The 23,895-nt window shown below is 35.9% G+C and overlaps 1 protein-coding gene across 1 annotated transcript in view; it reads right to left on the bottom strand.

The window, feature by feature from the left end:
• The window catches only part of GPC5 (glypican 5), a 1,274,636-nt gene that overhangs the window by 32,043 nt on the left and 1,218,698 nt on the right, over positions 1-23,895 (bottom strand). The window lies entirely within an intron of this gene.

Below are 23,895 nucleotides of genomic sequence, written 5' to 3'. Positions count from 1 at the left end.
GCCGAGTGGTTAAGTTCGCGCGCTCCGCTGCAGGCGGCCCAGTGTTTCGTTGGTTCGAATCCTGGGCGCGGACATGGCACTGCTCATCAGACCACGCTGAGGCAGCGTCCCACATGCCACAACTAGAAGAATACACAACTATGTACCGGGGGGCTTTGGGGAGAAAAAGGAAAAAATAAAATCTTTTAAAAAAAAAAAGAAAAGAAAAATATGGGCAATAAAAATCTTGCAAGAAAATCTTGGAGGATACATGTGAAGTCTAGTGATAAGAAGGACAACATTGATTAAAACTAAAAATCAGGAGCTATAAAAGAAATGATATTCTATTTGAGAACATAAAAATTAAAAGTTTTTATATGGCAAATTATCCCTAAAGTCTAAAGAGAGAAATTAGTTTTCAAAAACATAATTTCAGTGCAGAAGACATACAAAAAAATTAAAAAAAATTTCCTGCAATTGGCCAAAACACAAACAAGCAATCTAGTTGAAAAAAAGTGGTCAAGGGACATGGCGAGGAAATTAATATAAGAGCATATTCAAGTGATTAATAAAACATATGACAAAAATGCTCAGGATCACTCTAATTTAGGGAAGTGAAGACTGAAGTCACAATGAGGTAGCATCTTACACGAGTCAGATTGGCAAAAAACATAATGAAAATCTCAAGATACACATCTTGCTGTTGGGGATACAGGAAGAAGCATGTCACCTATTGTTGCTGGTGAAACGTGAATTGTTAGCGATTTTTTGAAAAGCATTCTCACAGTGTTAAAGATATGTGTATATATTAACTATACTCCTAAACCGAACAGTCTCTCTCCTAGAAAGCTATTTCATCGAGATAGAAGCACCAACAAATAAGGATACACGCCTGGAGATATGTATTGCAAAAATTTTATGCAGTGACGAGCATGCATATACACCCCCACAGGATACAAAATGAATATCAAGCAGTAGGGAAGTGTATTATGATATAATAATGGTACTGAATATCATGCAGCCATTAAAAATAATGAATAGCAGCCAACCAGGTCGACTTGGAGAGATTTCCTTAAGGTGTTGTTGACTGAGAAAATCAAGATTCCAAAAAAATGAGTCCATGTTCCCATTTTTGTAAAACAAAATAATGATCCCTTTCAATGTCTGTATATTATTATTTGAGGAAGGAGAAAATATGAAGTTTACTTGAGTGGAGGAAAGAAACAAAGTAAGAAGGAAAATGTGTTAGTTAACACAAAAAAATAGCAAAATTAGAATACAATAAAAATTATGTATTATATGATCACATTTATGGATTTATATAAAATTGTACTTTTCATGTATGTTTATAAAAGAAATAGTAAAATAATAACCCAGGCTTTGAAAAAATTATTCATGTGATAGGGTCCAAATTTGGTGATTAATCCGTTAATAAAGACAGATTCTGTATCATGGATTATTTGAGACCTCCTGTATTTTGGTGAATAAATATTTGGAAGCTTAACTCTCAGTTGACGTTAAAAGGTTTTTGTCAGCTTTACAAACCAAGCTCAACAGAAATGGGCGGATTCAAGACTTTTTCTTACTCTCTCTTCTTAGTCATAAATAATAAATATAATTGATTTAAAAACATAATACTAAAGGGCATATTCAAGGAAGATTCCCTGTCTTTGTTCAGCATGATAAGTGCGATTCTTGCCAAATATTACACCTTAACCATCTTTACAATATGACCCTATGTGGTTGGATCTGCAGTGTAGTTTATTTTATTTTCCAAAATGATAATCTCAAATTAGAAATCAGTTGGCTTATATACATTTTCTCTAAAATATATGTCAGTTGTCTTTTTTACAGTTTGCAGTTTGGGGTCTTCCAGACCAATATTGTATGTGGAAGCATGGATATAAGAATTTAGGAATAGCTATTCTACTATTGATCCCTGCTACATATTCTTTGTCACAATGGGAAGAAATCTATTGGGAATGGCATTGGTTTTTTTTAAGCTTTCATTGTGCTCTCTCTCCTTGGTCTTTGACTCCCTGGAACAGCACTTGATTATGGACTAACTTTATGATTTCTATACAGATGTTAGGGTACTGAATGCTTGTGAAGAACTTTTCTTTTAATATGTCTTTGGAAGTCAGGGTCAGTGGGAACAGTCTTTAGATGAATCATATAACAATACTCATTAGGGTAAAACTGGTATTCTTCAGTCCCCCACACCACTTTTTATTTTGAGGAAGGTTGGCCTTGAGCTAACATCTGTTGCCACTCTTCCTCTTTTCGCTTGAGGAAGATTGTCATCGAGCTAATATCTGTGCCAGTCTTCCTCTATTTTATGTGGGATAACTCCACAGCCTGGCTTGACCAGCAATGTTAGGTCCCCGCCCAGGATCCAAACCTGCGAACCCAGGGCTCTGAAGAGGAACGTGCAAACTTAATCACTACACCACTGGGCCAGCCCCTTCCGTTCCCCTTTTAAATCTTGTAAATTACAATTTGATCACATGTTCAGGTAAAACGTGTATAATTTTTTTCCTGCCATTGAAATAGAGAATAAAAAGAAAGTATTCTCTTGCATGTGGACGACACAGCTTTATTTCATAAACTAATAGGCAATAATAATAACTAATATTTCGTGTCATAATAGACCATTTGCTTTTTCATCTATTAACTGCCAGGAAGTGAAATCTTCTCTCCAATAAATCACTGAATCTTGGGAATTTTACCTTTTGTCTCTTGAATCCATTCACACCTGTCCAACTCCAATGTCACTACCGTAATCTAGACCGTCAGCAGTACTTCCCTGATTTCTAAGCTAGGGCTACAAAAATTCAAATCAGATTATTCTGTCCTGCTACTTAGCATCCTTCAGTGGTTTCAACTGGTCTTTGGATGAAATCCAAACTCCTTCTCATGCCTTACAAAGCTCTGTATGAACGGACTCCTGCCTCTCTCTCCAATTTCAACTCTTGCTCTGACTCTAATTTATTTTTTGGTTCCAGTTTTGACATAACTTCTCCCATGAGGCTGTCTCTGACCTCCTTATCTAGCTTAGCATTTTCTACAGTAACATCCTGTAATACTGCAGATTTCATAATAAATATTACCATAAAATACTAATCACATTGCATTATAAAATCTTGTTTGATGTCTGTGTCAGTTCCAAGACTACGAGTTCAAGACAGAGCAGGGAATGTTTCTATCTTTTGTACACTGTATCCTACAGTATGGAGAATAAAGAAGAAAATCAAATATTCATGGAATAAATGAATGAATGATCAAGTGAGCGAAAAGTGTGCATATTGTCTATTTGTTCAGATTTTCTAAAATCTATTCCAAGGTTAACCAGATAATCTGAGAACCAGGTATTTAGATCACAATGTTTTGACCCTACATCAATTTGCCTTTTCTGAAATCTGCTTAGGTGTCACGCTATCACCTTGCATATTGTTCTATTTCCTGGAAGATTGTGTCTACCCTGTTACGGTGGTCATGAGATATTCTGTATCGATTCTTTCTTGCTTTGGTAGTAGTCACAGCCATGCTATTCCTAAGCAATTGGTTTGCTTTTACTTGTATAGGTGTGAATCATAAAAGGAACCTAATTTCCCTCTTTCTATTGGCTTCTGGAAAGCTGAAATTCAAATATCTAGTCCATCTTCTTCAAAGATTACAGGTTTTAAAGTAATACATTTTTTATGTTAACCCAAATCCAGGTTTCATTTTAATTTCCCATTGGCCTCTAATTCACTGTTAAATGTATCTCATTGTGCTTTTTGTAAGTATGTTTGGAAGTCACCTTGAATCCCTCAAGTCATGGGAAGTTTGGATGGGGGTGCGTGAGGGGATGAAGGAGTCAGGGTGCCAAAGCGGTGAACAGGGACTAAAATGTGTAGAATTTCTTAGCTGTGCTAAGAAGTATGGACATTAGGTAAGGTGAAAATAAATAAATTAAAATATAAAGTAGCTAGTTTATTCATACACTTGTGATAGCAATAGTCTGTTAAAGAACATTGTATGGAGTACAAAAAAAGATTAGAAATGCAAATGAAAATATTTTTATTTCAATAATATTCAGGAAATTCATTACATAATCACTGGAAAGTTATCCCACTGAGTTGGTAGTTGGTGTTCTAGTTTTTAGTTCTAACATCTTTGTTTGTGCCCAAATAAATGCCAAACACAAGAACAGTTGCTTCAGAAATATGTGCAAATGCCAAGTTGATCGTTAATAATTCAGTCACATTGAACTCTACTTAACTATGTTAATGTTTTAAATATGTGTATAATGTCAGTAAAGGTAGCTAAATAAATGCTAGTTATCTCTTTCCATTTCTCTTTTATTTTGCTATCTAGATCATCATTAAAATTATTTCAGCATTGTCTAACTACGCTACTAACTTCCTGTGTGACATTTGTTAAGTCACTTATGTTGTGGCTTTGGTTTCCTCATTGGAAAAAAGAAATAGAGTGAATGATTCCTAAGAATGATTCAGTAAAGAACATATGGTATGGTCAGCTGGTCTACCTGGACAATGATTGATTTAGGGATCAAGCAAGGTGAAACAGAGTAGTCATCAGGACTTTTCTCCTTCAGGTCTCAAAAAGACAATCACACTTACTTTTGCATATAAGCTGTAAGGGTAGTTAAATGAGGTTGCTTTAGTCCATCTTATCTGTGGGAGAGAGGTCAACAGGCAAAGAGAATCACATCTTAGAAATATAGAGAGAGCTCAGATGACATCACTGGAACTCCTGGATCCAGACATGCCTGAAGTCAAGCATACTCATGGGCTTTTCAATTTCATGGAGTCAATATATTTCTTATTTGCTTAAGCTAGTTTAGTTTTTTTGTTGTTGTTGTTACTTGCAACTCAAAGAGTCCCAATTATTATAACCTTCATCTCTATGATTCTATGACTTCTCCACATAAAGACAGCTAAAATCAGTTAACAATTTTACAAGCATCTAAAAATTTCCAGGCTCCTTGCTCATTTCTTTGAATACAAAGACAAAAGAAAGGAGGATTCTGAGTCTGAAAGTGGGAGTAATCTTGTAATGATATATTATGGCACAAAAAGGCCTATTTGAATTAGATTTTTTGGAATAAATAATCTCAAGATAATACGTATGTCCTAAGTAAAAAAGAAAAAAAAAACCTAAAAAGTAGCGTGACAAAATTCACAATTTATTAAAGTAGATCTCTTTAAGTGCAAGAATAGTGATTTCCCTTAATTTTGGGCAATGAAAATCTGCTGCCCATCTAATACGCAGAAACAGGAGTTTAATTTCATCATTTTATTGATTCAAGCCAAACCTAGCCATGAATACGACTTTGTATAATTTTCTCACTGGGATCATTTCCTGGTGTTATTTGCGAACATGAAATCTTTGTGAAAGTAAGCTTTCACCAACCCAGTGAGGGTTACATCAAGTCCTAAACCTAGAGCAAACAAGTAGACTGTTCTCAGAACATTTTCTTTGGATTTGTAATCAAACAGATCCACGCTGAAACAGCCAAGTACCACTGCTCTAAAACAGAAAACTCTTATTTAAAAATAAAAAGGCAGTTTTTCTTTCTCCAAGTTAAATATGTTCTACTTTTCTGACAGAAGTCTTTCTCAATTTATCCTAAAAAAGATTAACCATATTTTAAAATTATTTGCAGTTAATGTTTGGGAAATCCAAATGTTTTCCTATTTCATAGTCTAAAAACTTGTGTAATAGTTGTATGTTTAAAGGTTTTTTCCCCATTTCATTGGATGCCAAGTATGACTGAAGAGAAATTGTCTTAAAATGGTGACTTTTTATAATTCTCAATAAATAAAACTGCTTTATAGTGATTGTATAAAATGTTAAAAATCCTATAACATGCAAAATGATTACAGATTTACATAGCAGTGTTCTGAACATACTTTTAAAGATAGATGGCTTTTTGAATGTGGCTTATTTCATATTATATCCCATTATTATCCTGGGAATAACAGAAATATGACAGCCATATAGAGCTCTGGTGTGTCCGTTTTGAGGTGCTAGATTCAAAACATCTTTAAGTGCTGGACTATCAAGCTATGAGCTTTTGACTCTGTAATTATGTGAACCAAGCCTCTGCACCCTCCTACAGGAAAAAATCTGGAGCTGTAAAAAGATATTGTGAAGTGAATTTTGTAGGATCCAAGGATATGCATCAAACATTTCCAGCACATCCTATTTCAATTTATTTTTGGCTTATGTAGACCAATCTTAACCTAGAGATGAAACATGGAAACAGAACATGGAAAATGATTAATCTGATTTAAGACATAAAACAGGAATTACGACATAGCCAAGGACATTTACACAAGCGCACATCATTAATCACATATGGAGGGGCAGTTGCATATTCAATTAGAAACAATGGCTCTTCTGGTAGTCATGAGGTCACAGAGCCTCAGCTGAATTTTCTTGACTTGTTTTTGACTTTAAATTTAAGGCCTCCAACTGCCTGAATGACTCTTATCCTTTAGGTCTTGGATTGAGCCAAAAATCTTAACTTGCATTAGGAGTAGCCCATAAAAATAACATAAAAATTTTGAAAATTAATTTGACAGGCTGAATTTACATTGTGTAAAGTGCAAATGCCATAAGTAAAAAAAAATATTTTATACTGTTTTTGGATCTTTTCTCTATCTCACTTAATTTTTTCTTAATATTTTTGTTTCAAAAAAATCAATAAGATGGAAAATAAAGGAAACGAACAGGGACTTAATTCTAACGATGGACAACTGTAAGTGGCATCCATTCAGAATCTAAAACACCGTAACATTTTATATAGGAATTTTTGTATTTGAGGGTATTTTATATTTGAATTAATTTTCAAGGACACAGTTCTAGAGACAGCAATGGATGAAGATATCGTGAGATTAAAATTTCTCCACTGGAAACTGTATTTTTTTTGACTAATAGAAGATAAGACCTGAGCATGTTGTCATATGCATTTTGTTCTGCCGAAACCATGCTCCGGCAGAACAAAATATAATAATGAACATGAGACTTTATTTGATGTTCATGTTCAGCAAATTCAGAGTAAAGTCAGTAAACCTTTAATTATTTCTAAGACAAGACTCATCATCTGGTGAAATAGAAATTCCATTTAAAAAGGTATGTCTTATTTGAAATGATACTTTATGATCATGGGAACTGGAACCTTTATGGCAATAACTTGTCATATCTCACCCAACTCAGCTTCCAGAAATACTTTTTTTCCCTACATCAAACACCTAAGTAAAGCGATTCTTATTTCACAAAGTGAGTTTTGATGATGCCATGATTCTCCTTCAGTCTTCTGGACATAGATTCTGAGATACATGTAAGCATTTATCGTCTCTTCTAGGCATGGCTGTGGTGCTTGGCCTAGATATTTATTACATCTGTTTCTGTTTTTCACTTAGATTTCCTGACTGAATTGGGAGGTGACTCTTCATAGCACATCTGCCATGATGAATGTCTCCTGAGGGTGCATTTGAATTTAATGCCATGCTTGTGAAGTTTTAGGGGATGTCTTTGAATGTGAGGAGGAAGACTGTGCTCATTTTTACAAAGTTCCAGCCCGAGCTCTAGAATCATTCCAATAGTATGTTAGAGCCCAGCTGGGTTTGCCTACAGTGAAAGTCACACTCCAGCGAAGATAGTCACAAGACAAATGGGAGTCCAGGGGATCCCAGGTGGCATGAAATGATTCACAGCTGTGTTGGATTATATTGTGATGTTTCTAAGTATTGGGCTGAGTCTGTATCACATCAAACATACAGTGAAAAAGCGCAAAATTTAGCTAGTCAGCCAGATGTTTTGCATGCAACTGGGCAAACATGTCAACATAGGGCAAAACATCTGGGAGTTTTAAATATGATTTAACAGACATCATGAAAGAAGACATTGGTATGAATAGCTAATTTTAAATAATTAAATGAAAACAAAGATATGTTTAACACAAAGTAGTCACAGTGTTTGAGTGGCCTCATATTTACATGAAACAGGGTGGAATGTTTAATTCTTATCAAAAGATTTGATAAGAATATTCAGTCTCTCAGATGTGAGCTTCCTGTGCTTCTTCCCTTATGAGTTGTCTGTGTGGTTGGAGGTGTGTGTAGCTTATGGGTCCTCAGATAAAAGAGGAAGTGATGAAGTCCTCGAGTAGCATCTGGTAGCTCCCCCAGGGCTCCCTGGGCCTCTTTCACCTGCAGGGGTTGGTGGAACTTGTAGTCTGATCTCTTTCTCTCCTTGTTCAGGTTCCATGATGCTCCCCAGTTTACTCCATCCATCTCATTGCTGGCTGGGTCTCCCATGCAGTTCTCGTCCTGGAGGTCTGTTCTGTAGCCTTCATGTCAAAGCTTCAGAGTCTCCACTGACATTCCTGACAGGGCTCTCAGCTACTCTAGGTTCCAACTATGCTGTCAAGGAACCAAGAGGACTTTAGAAAAGTAAAGACTTGTACTGACTACTGACCCAGAAGTAAACCAGTTTGGTATGGGTGAACAAACAAAGTTATCCATTCCCAGAGTCTCAAATTGCAAGTGAGGGCAGAGCACATCCTCTCATCTCAATGTTAAATCACTTGGCTAAACTTTCTCACTCTCTGTCCTGCAATTCAGAATTAGAAAACTTGAACACATACCAGACCCCCCGCCCCACCTTTGTCTCCTCTTGTTTACCAACATCTTTCTCAGGCTGGAAAGTTGTGAGCTTTTCTTCTAGACCGTGACCTCCTTCCTCCAACATCATGAATGAGACTAAATGGTGTCCAGAGATGTTTTTGCTACACTTTCGGAGAATCCTGATTCTAAATCATTCAAGATTAGCCAAGGATGTGTTAAATGGTAGCCATAAGAATATAATAAAAGAAAATCCTCTTTCAATAGTCATGTCTTGAAAGTCTGCTGTCTGGATGCAAAATTCTACTCTTGAATGTCAGAAGCTAAATACTATCTACCTTTCTCTTTGCATTCCTCCAGTGTCTGCTTCCTGCCTCTTTCCTCTCTCTCAGTACATATTTTTTAGATGGATGAGTCCTCAGACTTATTAGGCCTACACAGACATACTCCAATGGTAAGCTTCACTATTAAAATAATAATTTTGAAACTCTGAAGGAAAAATATTAATGAATTTTATGACATTGTAAGTAAAGATTGACTCTGAAAAGTTAACTTGAAACATTTTTAGATTGATGATGGGGAAAAGATATTTGAAATATCTTGGACTAATGAAGATTAAAGTATACAAAGAACTCTCGCAAAATGACAATGAAATCAGCATATCTTGTAGAAAACTGGCAAAAAATATGAATAACCAGGCTATAAAGAGGAAACTCAAAATAATAAGGACATGAAACAAGCAAATGAAAGTTGCCTAATCTCACTAATAATAAGAGAAATATCAATGAGGTAGATTTTTACACGAGTTATGCTGGCAAAAATTAAAGTGTGGGGAGGGATGTTAAAATACAGGAGCCCTTATACTCTGATGGTCAAATTAAGTGCATACATACCTAATGGTCCAGAAATTCTGCCCCCTGGGCTATATGCTAAGGAGATTCTTAAACATGGGCAACAGGAAATATTAGTTTTCTATTGTCTTGGAAGAAATCACCACTACTTCGAAGGCTTCAAACAACACACGTCGATTGTCTCACAGTTTATGTAGGTCAGAAGTCTGGGTTTGGCTTAGTTGGGTCCTCTGCTTAGCATCTCGCAAGGTTGTAATTTAGATATTGTGTGGGGCTGTGGTCTCCTCTAGACTCAGGCTTCTTTTTCAAGCTCATGTGGTTGTTGGCAGAATTTATTTCCTCACAGCTATAGAAGTCAAGGTGGCTTGGTTCTTCCAGGCTAGCAGGAGAATCTCTCTTTAGGAAGGGCCAAAATCCTCTTTTAAGGGCTTTTATCGTATTAAGTCAGGTCTGCTCAGGATAATCTCCCATCTGATTAACTCAGAACTAACTGATTTGGGACCCTAACTACACAGGCAAAATCCCTTCACTTTTGTCTTATAATGTAATCTAATGACAGGAGTGAAATCCCATCATGTTCTTAGGTCCTGCCCATATTCAAGTGATTATACGAGGCAAAGCATAGGTCTTTGAGGATTATCTTAGAATTCTGTCTTCCACAAGGGACATGCATCAGAATAGTCACTGGAGCTTTGTTTATCCTGCCTAGATGTTGGAAGCATTCTCGAGGCCCATCACTGGGGAATGGAGAGATAAGAAATGAAAAATGTATTCCAAAGAAACAAATGCTGTTTTTAGAATGAATACAACATCATGAATAAGTATGGAAAACATAGCACTGAATGAGAAAAGTATGAAATAGAAAAAGATCTATAGCATAATGCCATTTATATATACCAAGAATGCATGCACATCAAAATGATAGAGATTTTATAAGGACATATAAAGAACAATGGAAGACTGCCCATAAGCATAGTATGACGGGTGGCTATGGTGAGAAGAATTAGAAGGGAGAATTGAGTTAAAAGAATATAACTGATTAATAAATCAATATATAAAATTCTTGTTACACATGATTCTTGGTATTCTATTTGGTATGCGTTTGATATACGTATTATGTAAGGTTACCTATGATACCTCGCAAATGTATAATTCATACTATACCACATACACAGTAATATATATCTAACATAACTTGGGGCTGTTTTGGCAATTTAATACTTTGGGAAAATGCCAACCAGAGTTATGAAAGTGACCATGTATAGCCCATAATATGTACTGCATTAATAACACTTGTCGTTTTTATGCTTCCAAAATTATTTTATACCACTCAACTTTATTTTTTTCCATTGGTGGATTACATATATCTTTGCACTGATTTTAATCTTTAGAACATATAAAACTTTAGGAATATCTTCAATGTCCTTAAAAATTCAATGTAAATTTATATGCATCATAAATGATGAAATGTCCTACTGTCTAAATTCTTTTTTCTTAATGCCTTTTGGCTTCAACTGGAACCTCAGAAAGGGGGGAAGCTCAGGCACATGGATTCTGCAATGATTCCCTCTGGAGAAGGGGGCTTCCCAGGAACAGGGCCATGCATATTTGATTAGAGATCACAGAGATGAACAGAACTCCAAATTCCCTCTGTCCCCCAAGTAAATTTGGATGCCTAAATTTTGCAGTCTGTCTGACTTGTGTTAATTGATTTACAAAAAAACAGTCTTTAAAATGTTCTCTTCACCTTGGACAAGAACTGAGTGAAAAACTTCTAGACATTTTGTAATGTATATAAAAATATTGAATCACTGTGATGTACACCTGAAACTAATATGATATTGTATTATATCAATTATACTTCAATTAAAAAGAGAACTGTAAAAAGTTCAGAAAATTTCAATGCTTTTTGATGTCATGCCATACAAAATATATTGGAATAAAGAAAAATTAGCCAAAGTTTTATTTTTTTTCTTCCAGATGAATGTAATTATGGACAGAGACATGTAGCTTTTTTGCCACAATGAAGTTTTCTCTTTCTGAAGTGTATACATATGCATGTTATGCTGGAGTGTAAGAAGATATTTTTCAAAAGGCGTTTGTTATTTGCAGTTAAAATAAGACGTTGGTTTGAAGTTACAGTGTTCACTTTACTGGTATGGTAATATATATATTCAAAAAGAAATTTTGATTGATGGAGCCCAAGGATGGTAGTATCTACCAGTTTTTCCTTACTCGATCTCCTCTTCTGCCGCCCCTCCATTCAACGCACATATTTGAGTGCCTTATACATGCCAGGGTTCTAAGAATTATGGAGTCATACACTAAGAAGCTTATATTCCAGTAGCCAGTGTAGAGGACTTCCCATGAAACTACAACAAGCAAGAGTAGAAAAGATGTCTTAGAAGAACTAGGAGAAGCAGGAGATGATTGAGAACTAGAAACAGCCATGAATAACTTCCCAGAGAGCATAAATCATCAGGGCTGGGGTTCTGAAAGGTAGGCCTGAGGTAAGGAGCCAGCTTAGGAGAACATCTGTCAAATTGGCTAGATAGTGAGAAGAAGGTTTCCTCAGAGAGTGTATTGTGTATAGGAAGGAAGAATAGTACCGAAAGGAAGGTGGAACTAGGACAGTGTAGACTGGTGATGGGAGATAAGAGGAAATGGAAAGCAGAGGAATAAACAGCATTTATGAGCAAGCAACTGAAATTTTAGAGTATAGAATTTAAGAATCTTAAGTACAACAACAGGAAGAGGATGCTAAGGAAGTCATCTCTCTAGCCAGGACCCACCACTGAAGTTCTGGTGGGAGGAAATGAGAGTACAAAACAGGAGAATACAAAATAGGTGGTATAGTTAGAACGGCAGGGCCAGATATAAATTTAAAGAAAAAATCAACAGCAAAGGGAAAAAAGAAAGATAACCCTAACGCTAGTCCAGGGAAATCGAGTTGGAATTGAGATGAATGATGTTGCTGTATAGAAATAAAAAGGAATTTTGGGAGAAAAGTCAGTGTGGATGACTGTATTTAGGTGGTGCTATTAAAAATAGCATAAAAGATGTAGAGCATTAATAATATTTCCTCACATACATATGTCTTTAACATGTGCTATTACTATTATATATATGTATGTATATTTCTTTGCATCGTTTATCATTAAGGCCCATTGCAATTTTTTAGTTGCAATGCTAGTAGTTAAGCACAGCTTGTTATACTTTTTAATATGAACTTTCAATATGAATAACATTTTTTTGCATGGCTCACATATTTTAAGATGATGTTTGTTTAACAATACTAAGGAGGTGTAATGAATATGATAGAACATTCCATGGTATTTAAATCCTTCTGGGACAATTTCTTTCTCTGGTTACTTGAATATGATTTTCTAGACACGTTCTCTTTTATTTTCACTAAACCATATGGTAACAAGCCAGCTGAATCCAAATAATTACACTAATAAGTTTTATTTATATGGTCCTTTGTATTTTCCCAAGAAATTTCTGATGCATTATGTCATGTGAAAGAAAGTAAAATTTTAGATAGATACTGACATTTAGAAAGAATGCTTTATTTACACAGTTGGTTAATGTTTTTTTCTGATGGGGAGGTTTGTTGTAGTGAACTATTTTTCCTATGCATGTGCTTCATCTGTTTTTATAGCAATATTAATTCTTTACTTCTCAATTAAATGACAGTTTTTGAAATGACCATTTAATTTGAAAGTGGAAAAATATAGTTGTTTCCATCTAGTGGTCATTTTTGTCCCTTTATTAACCATAGTCATTTTCTTTAACCTTTTAATGGAAAAACATATCGAGAGGTCTGGTTTCTTCAGTGGCACTCATGATTATTACACACTTTCTCAAAAAGCACTTACTACAGGGGCTGGCCCCGTGGCCGAGTGGTTAAGTTCGCGCACTCCACTGCAGGCGGCCCAGTGTTTCGTTGGTTCGAATCCTGGGCGCGGACATGGCACTGCTCGTCAGACCACGCTGAGGCAGCGTCCCACATGCCACAACTAGAAGAACCCACAACGAAGAATACACAACTATGTACCCGGGGGCTTTGGGGAGAAAAAGGAAAAAAATAAAATCTTTAAAAAAAAAAAAAAAAAAAAAAAAGCACTTACTACAAAGAATGCAGCTTACCTTCAAGTAATACTTTTTAATGTAAAAAATCTTCATCTGGACTTTGACTGTTTGCTAACATGTTGCCACTATGACCATGGCCAAGATTCACGATCCCCAGGACCCTTTTTTTTGGATTTGGATAGCTTCTAACATTTTATTTCAAAATATTTCACCTTTATCAAAATCACTGAATTAATTTTATTCTGAAAAACTAAAAATACGGTTTATTTTGCTTCCACAGTGATATTAATTTTGAGTGTAACATGACAACCTAGTCAAAATTCGGCTTTTGCATGTGCTGTAAATGTCATCCAATGAAATGAGGAATCGTTCTGTTGCATCCCAAGTTTATCATTACATATATTTTTATTGAAGTATAATTGACATACAATATCGCATTACTTTTGGGTGTACATCATAGTTATTTGATATTTATATACGTTATGAAATGATCACCACAGTAAGTCTAGTTACCATCTGTCACCATACAAAGTTATCACAATATTATTGACTATATTCCCTCTGTTGTACATAACATCTCCATGACTTATTTTATTTTATAACTGGAAGTTTGTACTTCTTAATTCCCTTCGCCTATTTTGCCTGTCCCCAACTGCTCCCCACTCTGGTGACCACCAGTTTGTTTCTTGTATTTATGTCTATTTCTGTTTTGTCTTGTTTGTTGGCTTTTTAGTTTTTAGATTCCACATATAAGTGAGATAATATTTGTCTTTCTCTGTCTTACTTATTTCACTTAGGGTTATACCCTCTAGGTCCATTCATGTTGTTGCAAATGGCAAGGTTTCATTCTTTTTTATGGCTGAGTAATATTCCGTTGTATACATATACCACATCTCCTTTATCCACTCATCTATTGATGGACACTTAGGTTGCTTCCACATCTTGGCTATTGTAAATGATGCTTCAGTGAACATAGGGGTGCACATATCTCTTCAAATTAGTATTTTAGTATTTTTTTGATAAATACCCAGAATTGGAATTGCTGGATGGTATGATAGTTCTATTTTTAATTTTTGAGGAACCTCTATACTGTTTTCCATAGTGGCTGAACCAATTTGCATTCCCACCAACAGTGCACTCCACATCTTCCCAACACTTATTTTTTGTCTTTTTGATGATAGCCATTCTGACAGGTGTGAGGTGATATCTCATTGTGGCTTTGATGAACATTTCCCTGATGATTAGTGATGTTGAGTATCTTTTCATGTGCCTGTTGGACCTCTCTATGTCTTCTTTTGAAAAATGTCTAGCCCATTTTTTAATCAGGTAGTTTTTTGATACTAAGTTGTGTATGTTCTTTACATATTTTGGATATTAATCCCTTATCAGATGTATGATTTGCAAATATCTTCTCCCATTCAGTAGATAGTCTTTTTGTTTTGTTGATGGTCTCCCTTGCTGTGCAAAAGCTTTTTAGTTTGTTGTAATCCCATTTGTTTATTTTTGCTTTTGCTGACCTTGTCTGTAGAGACTGGTCAAAAAAAAAAAAAATATATATATATATATTGCTAAGACCAATGTCAAACAGCTCACTGCATATGTTTCCTTTTAGGAGTTTTATGGCTTCAGGTCTTACGTTAAAGTTTTTAATCTAATCTGAATTCGTTTTTGTATATGGTGTAAGATAGTGGTCCATTTTTATTCTTTTGCATGTAGCTGTCCAGTTTTCCCAAGGCCATTTGTCAAAGAGACTATCTTTTCTTCATTGTATATTCTTGCCTCTTTTGTCATAGATTAATTGGCTATATATACACGGGTTTATTTCTGGGCTCTCTATTCTATTCCATTGATCCATGCGTCTGTTTTGTGCTAGTACCATACTGATTTGTTTGCTATAGCTTTGTGGCACAGTTTGAAATCAGGAAGCATGATACCTCCAGCTTTGTTCTTCTTTCTCAAATTGCCTTGGCTATTTGAGGTCTTTCGTGGTTCCATACAAATTTTAGGATTCTTTGTTCCGGCTCCATGAAAAATGCCATTAGTGTTTTGATAGGTATTGCCCTAAGTCTATAGATTGCCTTGAGTGATCCCCAGGAGCTTTACATTGCTTTTGAAATTTCTACTTCCATAGGATACACCTGTGTTTCTTTGCAAAGTTCAATGACAATAAAGGTTTTCAATTATTGATTTTTTTCCTCCTCTGCAGGTAAAAATTCAGGTGTTTTATACCAGTGTATGATGGTATTGCCTTGGGAAACAACAGAGACATCTTTTAAGATCCTCATTTCACTTTTGTCCTCTTGTTCACAGTTCCAAATTTAAAATCACTTTGGGGTCATAGTTACTTCAGTTTCTATTGAGCTACTTGTTCTTTACTTTTAACTTCCTATTGGCCACAAATATCCTAGTCATTTACCAATAATAGGCTGAAATACTTTATAACCAGCATTGTAGAGTACAGTAAACTTCAAGTCAGACTTTCCGAGTTTGAGTCAGGAGGTCCACCACTTACTAACTTCTCTACATATCAATTTCTTCCTCTATAAAATGAGAAAAATAATATTCCTCCCCTACAGAGCTGTTGTGAAGAGTAAATGAGTGAATGTATAAAATGAATATATGGCCAGCGACTGGCGTATGCTCAGTGCTAAATAAATGTTACCTGTGATAGTCATTTTACCTATTCCATAAATTTTACTTTGGAAAACTACTTTTATAGTAATAATTTGTAAAACAGATAATATTAACCTTAAAAAAATTAGTATCTATTTAACTTTTCCTATGTCTTATGTACATTTATCTTATTTAACCCTTCTAACAATTCTTCAAGGTAATTAGTCATATTTTACAGGAAAACAGTAAATCAAGAGGCTAAACAACTTGTCCAAAGTCACACAGGGATTATTCACTCCAGCTCCGAAGCCGATGCGGTTTCCACAATACATACTAGGATTACACTATCCTGTTTATTATGTAAATCTCAATTTATTTTTTCCCATGGTGTTTTTTCTTTTAATTGTGTGCATTCTTTGAAGGCCAATACAAACAAATCTCAATTCACAATAAGATTATGTTCTGTAAGCCCATTTCTAAACCTTTTTTTGGTAGCACAGAATTAATTTTGCCATAGGAAAAAATATCAAAGGTGGTAGTTGGGTTCCTAGGAGAACACAAAAGTTAACTGATACATAGAACTCTTCATTTAAAGAAATAATATTTGGCCATTTTATTTTAACAGTTTCAGTATTCTGATCAATTAAATATACATTTGTTAGCCAGCAAAGTCATACTGACATACTTTTAAAGTACTGGTTTATGAGAAAATGCCTTCTAGGGCAAAGGATGAGAAAGCATTGTGGAGGATGGAGGAAAATCTGGGCCTCCTACATCAGCAACACCAGCTGCTTGCTGAAAAGAAGTATCCTCTGCTTCTAATAGACATTGCCCAATGTTGCATAAACATAGCCAGGTGTAAGGGCAAGAAGAGACGTGGAGGCCATTTTTAACTCACTGGGACTGTTGAGGTGAATGTGTTGACTTGTGAAGTACACAAATAATTATGAATTGGCTGTTCTTAAGAGGGAATGCTTACATAATTCTAATTTCACAAACTGTGAAAAGGAAGACCGGAAATATGGATAAAGGCTTTGCCTAAAGTCTCAGAATTCTTCTTTAACAAATGCCATATAGATGTAGAGCGTTCCTTGTTCTATTTTGCTCATTCATTCTTTTACCAAATGTGATTGCTGCCCTTGAGAACTGTATAGCCTGGCAGGAAAGATAGTTAAAAGGCAGTGACTTAAAATATAAGTGCTTTGGTAATAGGGGTAGGTGACACGATGTCAGGAGGTAAGTTAAGAACAACAAACCTATATGGGTTAAAGGTGGTGGGGCAGTGATAGCACAAGTCTTAATAGGGAAAATGACTTTTAAGCATAATGCTCAAGATTATTGACTCTGCTGCAGATATCCAAATATTGGCTCTGCCAGTTACTGCCTTTCTGATTTGAGTAGTTCCTTAACTTCACTGCTTTTCACATTCCTCATTGTAAAATAGTGATAATAAAAATAAACAGAGCTGTTATGAGAATTAAAGAAGTTAATACATGTAAAATACTTAGAATAAGGCTTTGTACAGAGAAATTACTCAAAATATTTTAAGGACAATTATTTTCTGTCTCAACTGAGAATTGAAAAGGGGGGAAATATGTTTTCTAGGCAGAAGGAAGATCGTACACAAAAGCCTCCAGAGAAGAGACAGGAATGATGTATTTTGGGAACTGAAAGAAATTCAACAGGAAAGTCAGTTTGAGGCAGGAGGAGGGGAGAGATAGAGGCCAGAGGATGAGTGAGTGTCCGGTTACGAAGGGCTTTACGAGTCTTGTTAAAAGCTTTGGATTTATCCTGATGTTAATGAGAGACAACTAGAGGGGTTTAAGTACGAGGGTAATATGATCAGGTTTGCATTTTGGTAGATTCACTCTGTCTGCTGGGAGGTGAGAGTGAGGGATAAAGAATGGATTTCAAAGGCGAAAGACTGGGAACAAGATGCAATTGAAAACTGATGGTTGTTTGGATCTAGGGGTGAGAGTGGATATGGGGGGAAAGCTGCGATAGGTTTAAGACATGTTGTACATGGTGGCCACTTGAATGTGGGGTTGAAGGAGAAGCTATCATCTCTGCTGACTGAGTTAGGGACTGAATGGTTGATGGCGAAATTCGCTGACAAAGAAGCGTTAGGAAAGGAGCAGGCTGGGGTGGCAAGGCATGAATTTGGTTTTAGGCAAACTGTGTTTTGTGGCTCTGAAACAATTAGACACGGATGTGCACTAAGCAGTTGGATACAATAGTTTGTGTCTCAAAAGAAAGTTTGGTTGGGGATATTGATTTGAGCATATATTAACATTTGATGATTGAAACTACGGACATGGATGAGATGTTCAAGAAAGAGGAAGCAGAGAAGATGGCTCAGGGTCGAACACCAAAGAATGGAAGAGAAGCACATAATGGAGGCTGAGAAGGAACAGTGAAGAGATAGAAGGAAATCCAAGAAGGTGGTGGCAGAAAAAAGAGTGATATAAATATACATATATGTATGTTTTTAAGTGAGAGAGGAGTCAGTCATGTTGAAAGTTGCTCAGAATTCAAGTATAATAAGAACTGAAAAGCATCCACTGAATTTAATTGCAAATAATTCTGAAAATTACAAGCTAAAAGATTTCTCCCACCCTGCCTACTGCAAATAAGATAGTAAATAATACTGTGCCTCATGTTCTGAATTCTACTAAATCTCTATTTTTCGTTTTGTTTTGTTTTGTTTGCCAACACATATCTGTCCCAGAAGGATGACTCTGGAATCATAACACGTACCCTCTGACTCCAAATGAAAACTAGAAAAACATGACTTAAATGACAAAAAAAATCAATGAATGAGTAAAAGAGAAATTTATTCATAGAAAGTAATTCAGATACACAAACTATTAAAGCTGAAAGACATTTTACAGTTCATCTAATTGAACAACCTTATTTTATTTTATGTTTTTGAGGAAGATTAGCCCTGAGCTAACATCTGCTGCCAATCCCCTTTCTGCTGAGGAAGATTGGCCCTGAGCTAACATCTATGCCCATCTTCCTCTATTTTATGTGTGAGATGCCTGCCACAGCATGGCTTGATAAGCAGTGTGTAGGTCCGTGCCCGGGATCTGAACTGGCGAAATCTGGGCCGCCGAAGTGGAGCACATGAACTTAACTGCCTCACCACCGGGCCGACCCCCTTTTTTAATGAAGGAATTAAAAATCAGCCAAGTTAGCCCAAATTTAATTCACTTTTATTCTTTGGGATCAACTTCCTCATTCCTTTTGAATGTGTGCTGGAGTTAAAAAATTCTTCCTGTGCTTATGAAGTCCACATACAGAATACTGCATAAAAGTAATGTAAATCAAAGCTTTCTAAGCATGTACTAGATATTTTCTAGATATAAATGAGAAGAAAGCATCCTGTGTGTTTTAAAACCTTGGTTGTGCTATCACACAGTTGTTAAATAAGACTCATTCCTTCTGAAGCCTGAAGGAGTTAACTAAATCGCTTTTCATAGGGTGAGACTGCAAAATGAATAGCACTTCACATCCATAAGAACCATGCCCTTAAAACGCTGGTACTTTCAGTGCAAGACTTTCGTTTCCCCTTATAGATTTTTATTTTTGATGGGATGAGGCAAGCAACAAGTAACAAACACCAGGAGAGCCAGTCCAAAGAAGCCTAAGGAAAGCTAATGTAAGCTCTTCCCTTATGTGATCTGTCTACAGTACTTTAGAAAGAACTGTATTTGCCAGAGGGTTAGAGCAGTGTATTATTTTTGAATCAATCTTTCCTTTTTTCCAGGTTCCTAATACTTCTCATTCTGCCCTAGTCAGAAGCTTGAATGGTGGAAGTTCTCTATTATTCATCAAATACCTCAAGCTGTTGTTGTCAAGTTTCTCAACTCATTTCTTACAGATATTCCACAAAAATACAGCCAAAAAATTTCGCTGCCAGATATGAGCCCATTTGAATAAAGAATGTGGAAGCCAGACATTTTGCAAAAAAGGAAATGGACTGGAAACCTGTCCTCTTTCAATACCTGCAGTTTGTTTACTGTGTCCCAGCTCTTAAAACCTACTTCGAACAATCTGGTTATTCATTTTCATCTTTTCAGCTTTCCTCACTAAAAGGGGATGGAAGGACACATTCCTCAGGGAAGAAGGACACATTCATAAGAAGAGTGCTGTTGCTTATCCTCTTTTTAGTTAGGTTAAAGGCATTTAGTTTTAAGAGTCAGCTACATAATTGTTTATAAAGCATATGAAATAAGAAACTAAAGAGCTTGGTATAAACTTCAAAATATGAAAAGGAAAACAAGCAATTTAGGCAAGATGTTCATCACCTGGGTGGAACATTTTATAGAAATGCAGAGAATCTAAATGAGAGAAATAGAAAAAAATATTTTGCATCAGAACCTTGTTCTTTTGTGTGTCTTATGATTAAATAACATAATTTGGAAGACTGAAGTGGGAATAAAACAGACTAAAAATGCTTGCTTTTCTTGGTCAGTTTTCGTTTGTTTCCCAGACATTTAGTAAAATGGTGTGCTTGTAGGACTTGAAGAGAGTTCCAAGAAGAAATAAATATGTTGGCTTAGAAAATAAAATGTCCAAAGAAACATCAACAAAGAACAGAAGAGTTGCTGAAATAAGATAACTATTATAACAATTCTGATTAATTTTACAAAGATCAAAGTATATTCAAGAAACGGTAGACACGAAATCAGATAGTTTGATATTGATATTTTAACTAATTGTGTAGGCTTCACGCAGACGGTCTTAAAACTTATAAAGTTATGTAAGCAAAAAGCTACTCTTCACTCAGTCTCAATCATCAGTCGGTATATTTTACTCAGAACAGATAATTAAGAGAATTTCCTGACACAAAAAGAGCTAAATATTAGAATTTTTAATGACAGTACTAATTTATTTTTAAATCCTCAAAGCATGTGGGACAACATCCTACATATAGCAGAGGCTTATTAGCTTTATTTGAATGAATGAATAAATGAATACTTATTAAGGTACTAAGACTGTGTAGAATGTTTAAACAGAGTTAAAAGGACTTAATCTGTGGACAGTGAGGGAAACAGAGGACCCACCAGGAAGGGCAGTTACAGAGCTGGGAGGAGAAACAGGAACCCTTGAATTCGAAGGAGGATTTGGTTTTCACAAGGGTTGTTTTCCGTACAAGATCATAACATTGCATTTGTACCAGGTTTTATATTTAAACTCTCCAAAGATATCAGCAAATAGTTCTTTAATAATAACTCTGATGTATAATATCTGTTATTTTGTTGAAAAGATAATAAATAATTGGCACTGTGAAATCAGCATGAACTTTAAAGACATATAGAAAAAAGTATTCTCCTTGCATTGATTTTCCTAGTCTTATAAATTTTGACCCTCCTTGTTATTCCAGAAAAAGTTAAAAGGCCATAAAGTGATAGTTAATTCCTTTCTAAGAAAATTACTGTCCTCTACTTGAATAATATTGATAGAAAGATATAATTTGTTAGAAATTCATCCAAATGCTAAGAAGGGTTTTTTTAAAGACTACTTGGTCTAGCAGTCAAAATACACTTTTGGTTCCATGGGGAATTTGTATTATTTGTACTTGTGAAGAAACAAGAACTAAAATATTCCCTTAGTGATTTACCTCATGTAACATATGGTATTGATGAAAGACTTAAAAAATCGAAAAATTGTGTATACAAACTAAAATATTTGAAAACACATTGATGTTTTATATTCTAGAAAGTAAAAATCATAGATTTTATATTGCTATCACATTTCCTGTTGCATAATAACATTTGAATGTACGTGTGTGTGGTGAGAGGGTGGATCAGAATAATTAAAAATAAATATAATTTAGAACAGTTCTTTAAACTTTATTTATTTATTTACGTTTTTCGATTAGATCTCTCTAGGGGTGGCTTCATTCTTCCTTTATGAGCTATCATCTGAAGCTCCCAACCTTAAGGTTAGGATCCCTCAAGCGTGTTTACACTACATGAACTCACTCCTCCTGGGTCACAGCTAAGTAGACCAGGGACGGGCAACTGATTGAGAGAGAATCAACTGAGAAGCTAGGCAGAGCCCGTCAAGTTCTCTCTCCCAGGAATTTGAAACAGGGACATAAAGAGACTGGGTCAATCATTTGTGGAAACTGCACTCGTCAGTTTACATATTTCGAGTGTTTGAGGCACCATGTTGGTGGAATCAGGGCAGATTACATGTGATCAGAGAAGAGAAAACCAGAATGCCTCCCATTTCTTCTTTCTGTCTCTCAGGAGGCTGGAAGCAGTGCCTGCCCTTGAGTTTTTTGAGACACTCTGGACCATCCAATACATTCTCCTTTCCGCTCAAGCTAGTTTCAGAGAGTTTCTGTTTTTTGAAACCAAACCATTCCTAAGTTATAGGACAATAAATTTAAGTGCAAAGCAAGCTGAAAAATAAGAAGCCAGTGCCATGGAAGAACAGCTGCAAAAGATTTAAGGGTCATTACAGATGACATAGGTTATGCTCAATGTAGCTAAATCTTCTTTCCTAAACTAGTAGCTTTCCTGCCAGAGAACCAATGAATCTCAGAACCTTAGTGTTAGTTTTACTCTTTTCTTTCATTCTTCCTGCTCAAACAGCCAACAAATTCTATTGTTTTAATTTATAGATGATGAAACTGAAGCCCAAGGAGGGAAGTCATATAGCTCAAGGCCGTGGTTCTAGTTACCAGCAGATCCAGGGTTAGGTGGCTTAGTTCCAGGACCTGCCCCTTCCTATAATAACTTTACTTTTATGGCTATAGTGCCATACCACAATGAAACAGAATGAAAAATTCTATAGACGAGATACATTGAAAAAATCTGTACCTCTTAACTATAACCAATTTTGATACATTTCAGGGTCCAGTCTTTGGCCTTTTCTACAAACATTCATTCATTAACTATGTGAGCTGATCCAGTCCTATGGTTTTAAATATCCTCTATATGCTCATGACTCCCAAATTTTCTTTCCATCTCTCATCTTTCCCTTGGACTCTACAGTGTTATTTCTCACAGCTTATTTGACATCCCCACCTGGATGCTTAATAGGCAACTCAAACTTGACAAGTCTAAAGCCAAACTCTTGATTTCTGTCCCCTAAACTCTTATCTTGTGTTCCCGCTTCAGAAAATGGCACCTCTGTTCTTCAGTTACTCAGACCTGAACCCTTGGAATTATCCTTGACCTTTTCTCACATTCCCCATCCAATCTACAATCATAGCATGTCGGCTCTGCCTTCAAAATATACTCCACACTTGACTAATTTTCCCCACTCTTATCCCTGCCACTGGAGTCCAAGCCAGCACCGTTGGCTTCCACTGCCCTTGTATAGTCCATTCTCAACACTCCTGCCAGAATCATTTTCAACACCCACCAATATGACTCATGTGACTTTCCTGCTTATAGAACTCCAGCAGTGTCAGAGCACATGTAGAAAAAAATGCAAAATCTATAAAGGCCTCCATGATGAGGCTCTGACTGCTTCTCTGCCCTGTTTTCCTGCCCCAAATCTTCTCCTTTGATTACTTACTTCATCCACACTGGCCTTCCTGCTTTTTCTCTCACACAACGAACTTTTTCTTGCCTCAGTCTTTTGTATTTGGGGATTGCTCTGCCTGGAAGGCTCTCCTCTGTGTCTTCATTCGCCACTTCATTTGCGATCCTGCCCCAGTGTCCCCTCTTCAGGGAGTCTTTTTGATCTTTCTTGCTGAGGTAGCA

This window comes from Equus przewalskii, chromosome 16 (genome assembly GCF_037783145.1).
Source record: "Equus przewalskii isolate Varuska chromosome 16, EquPr2, whole genome shotgun sequence".
Classification (NCBI taxonomy): Eukaryota; Metazoa; Chordata; class Mammalia; order Perissodactyla; family Equidae; genus Equus; species Equus przewalskii.
This window is presented reverse-complemented; position numbering and strand designations above follow the sequence as displayed.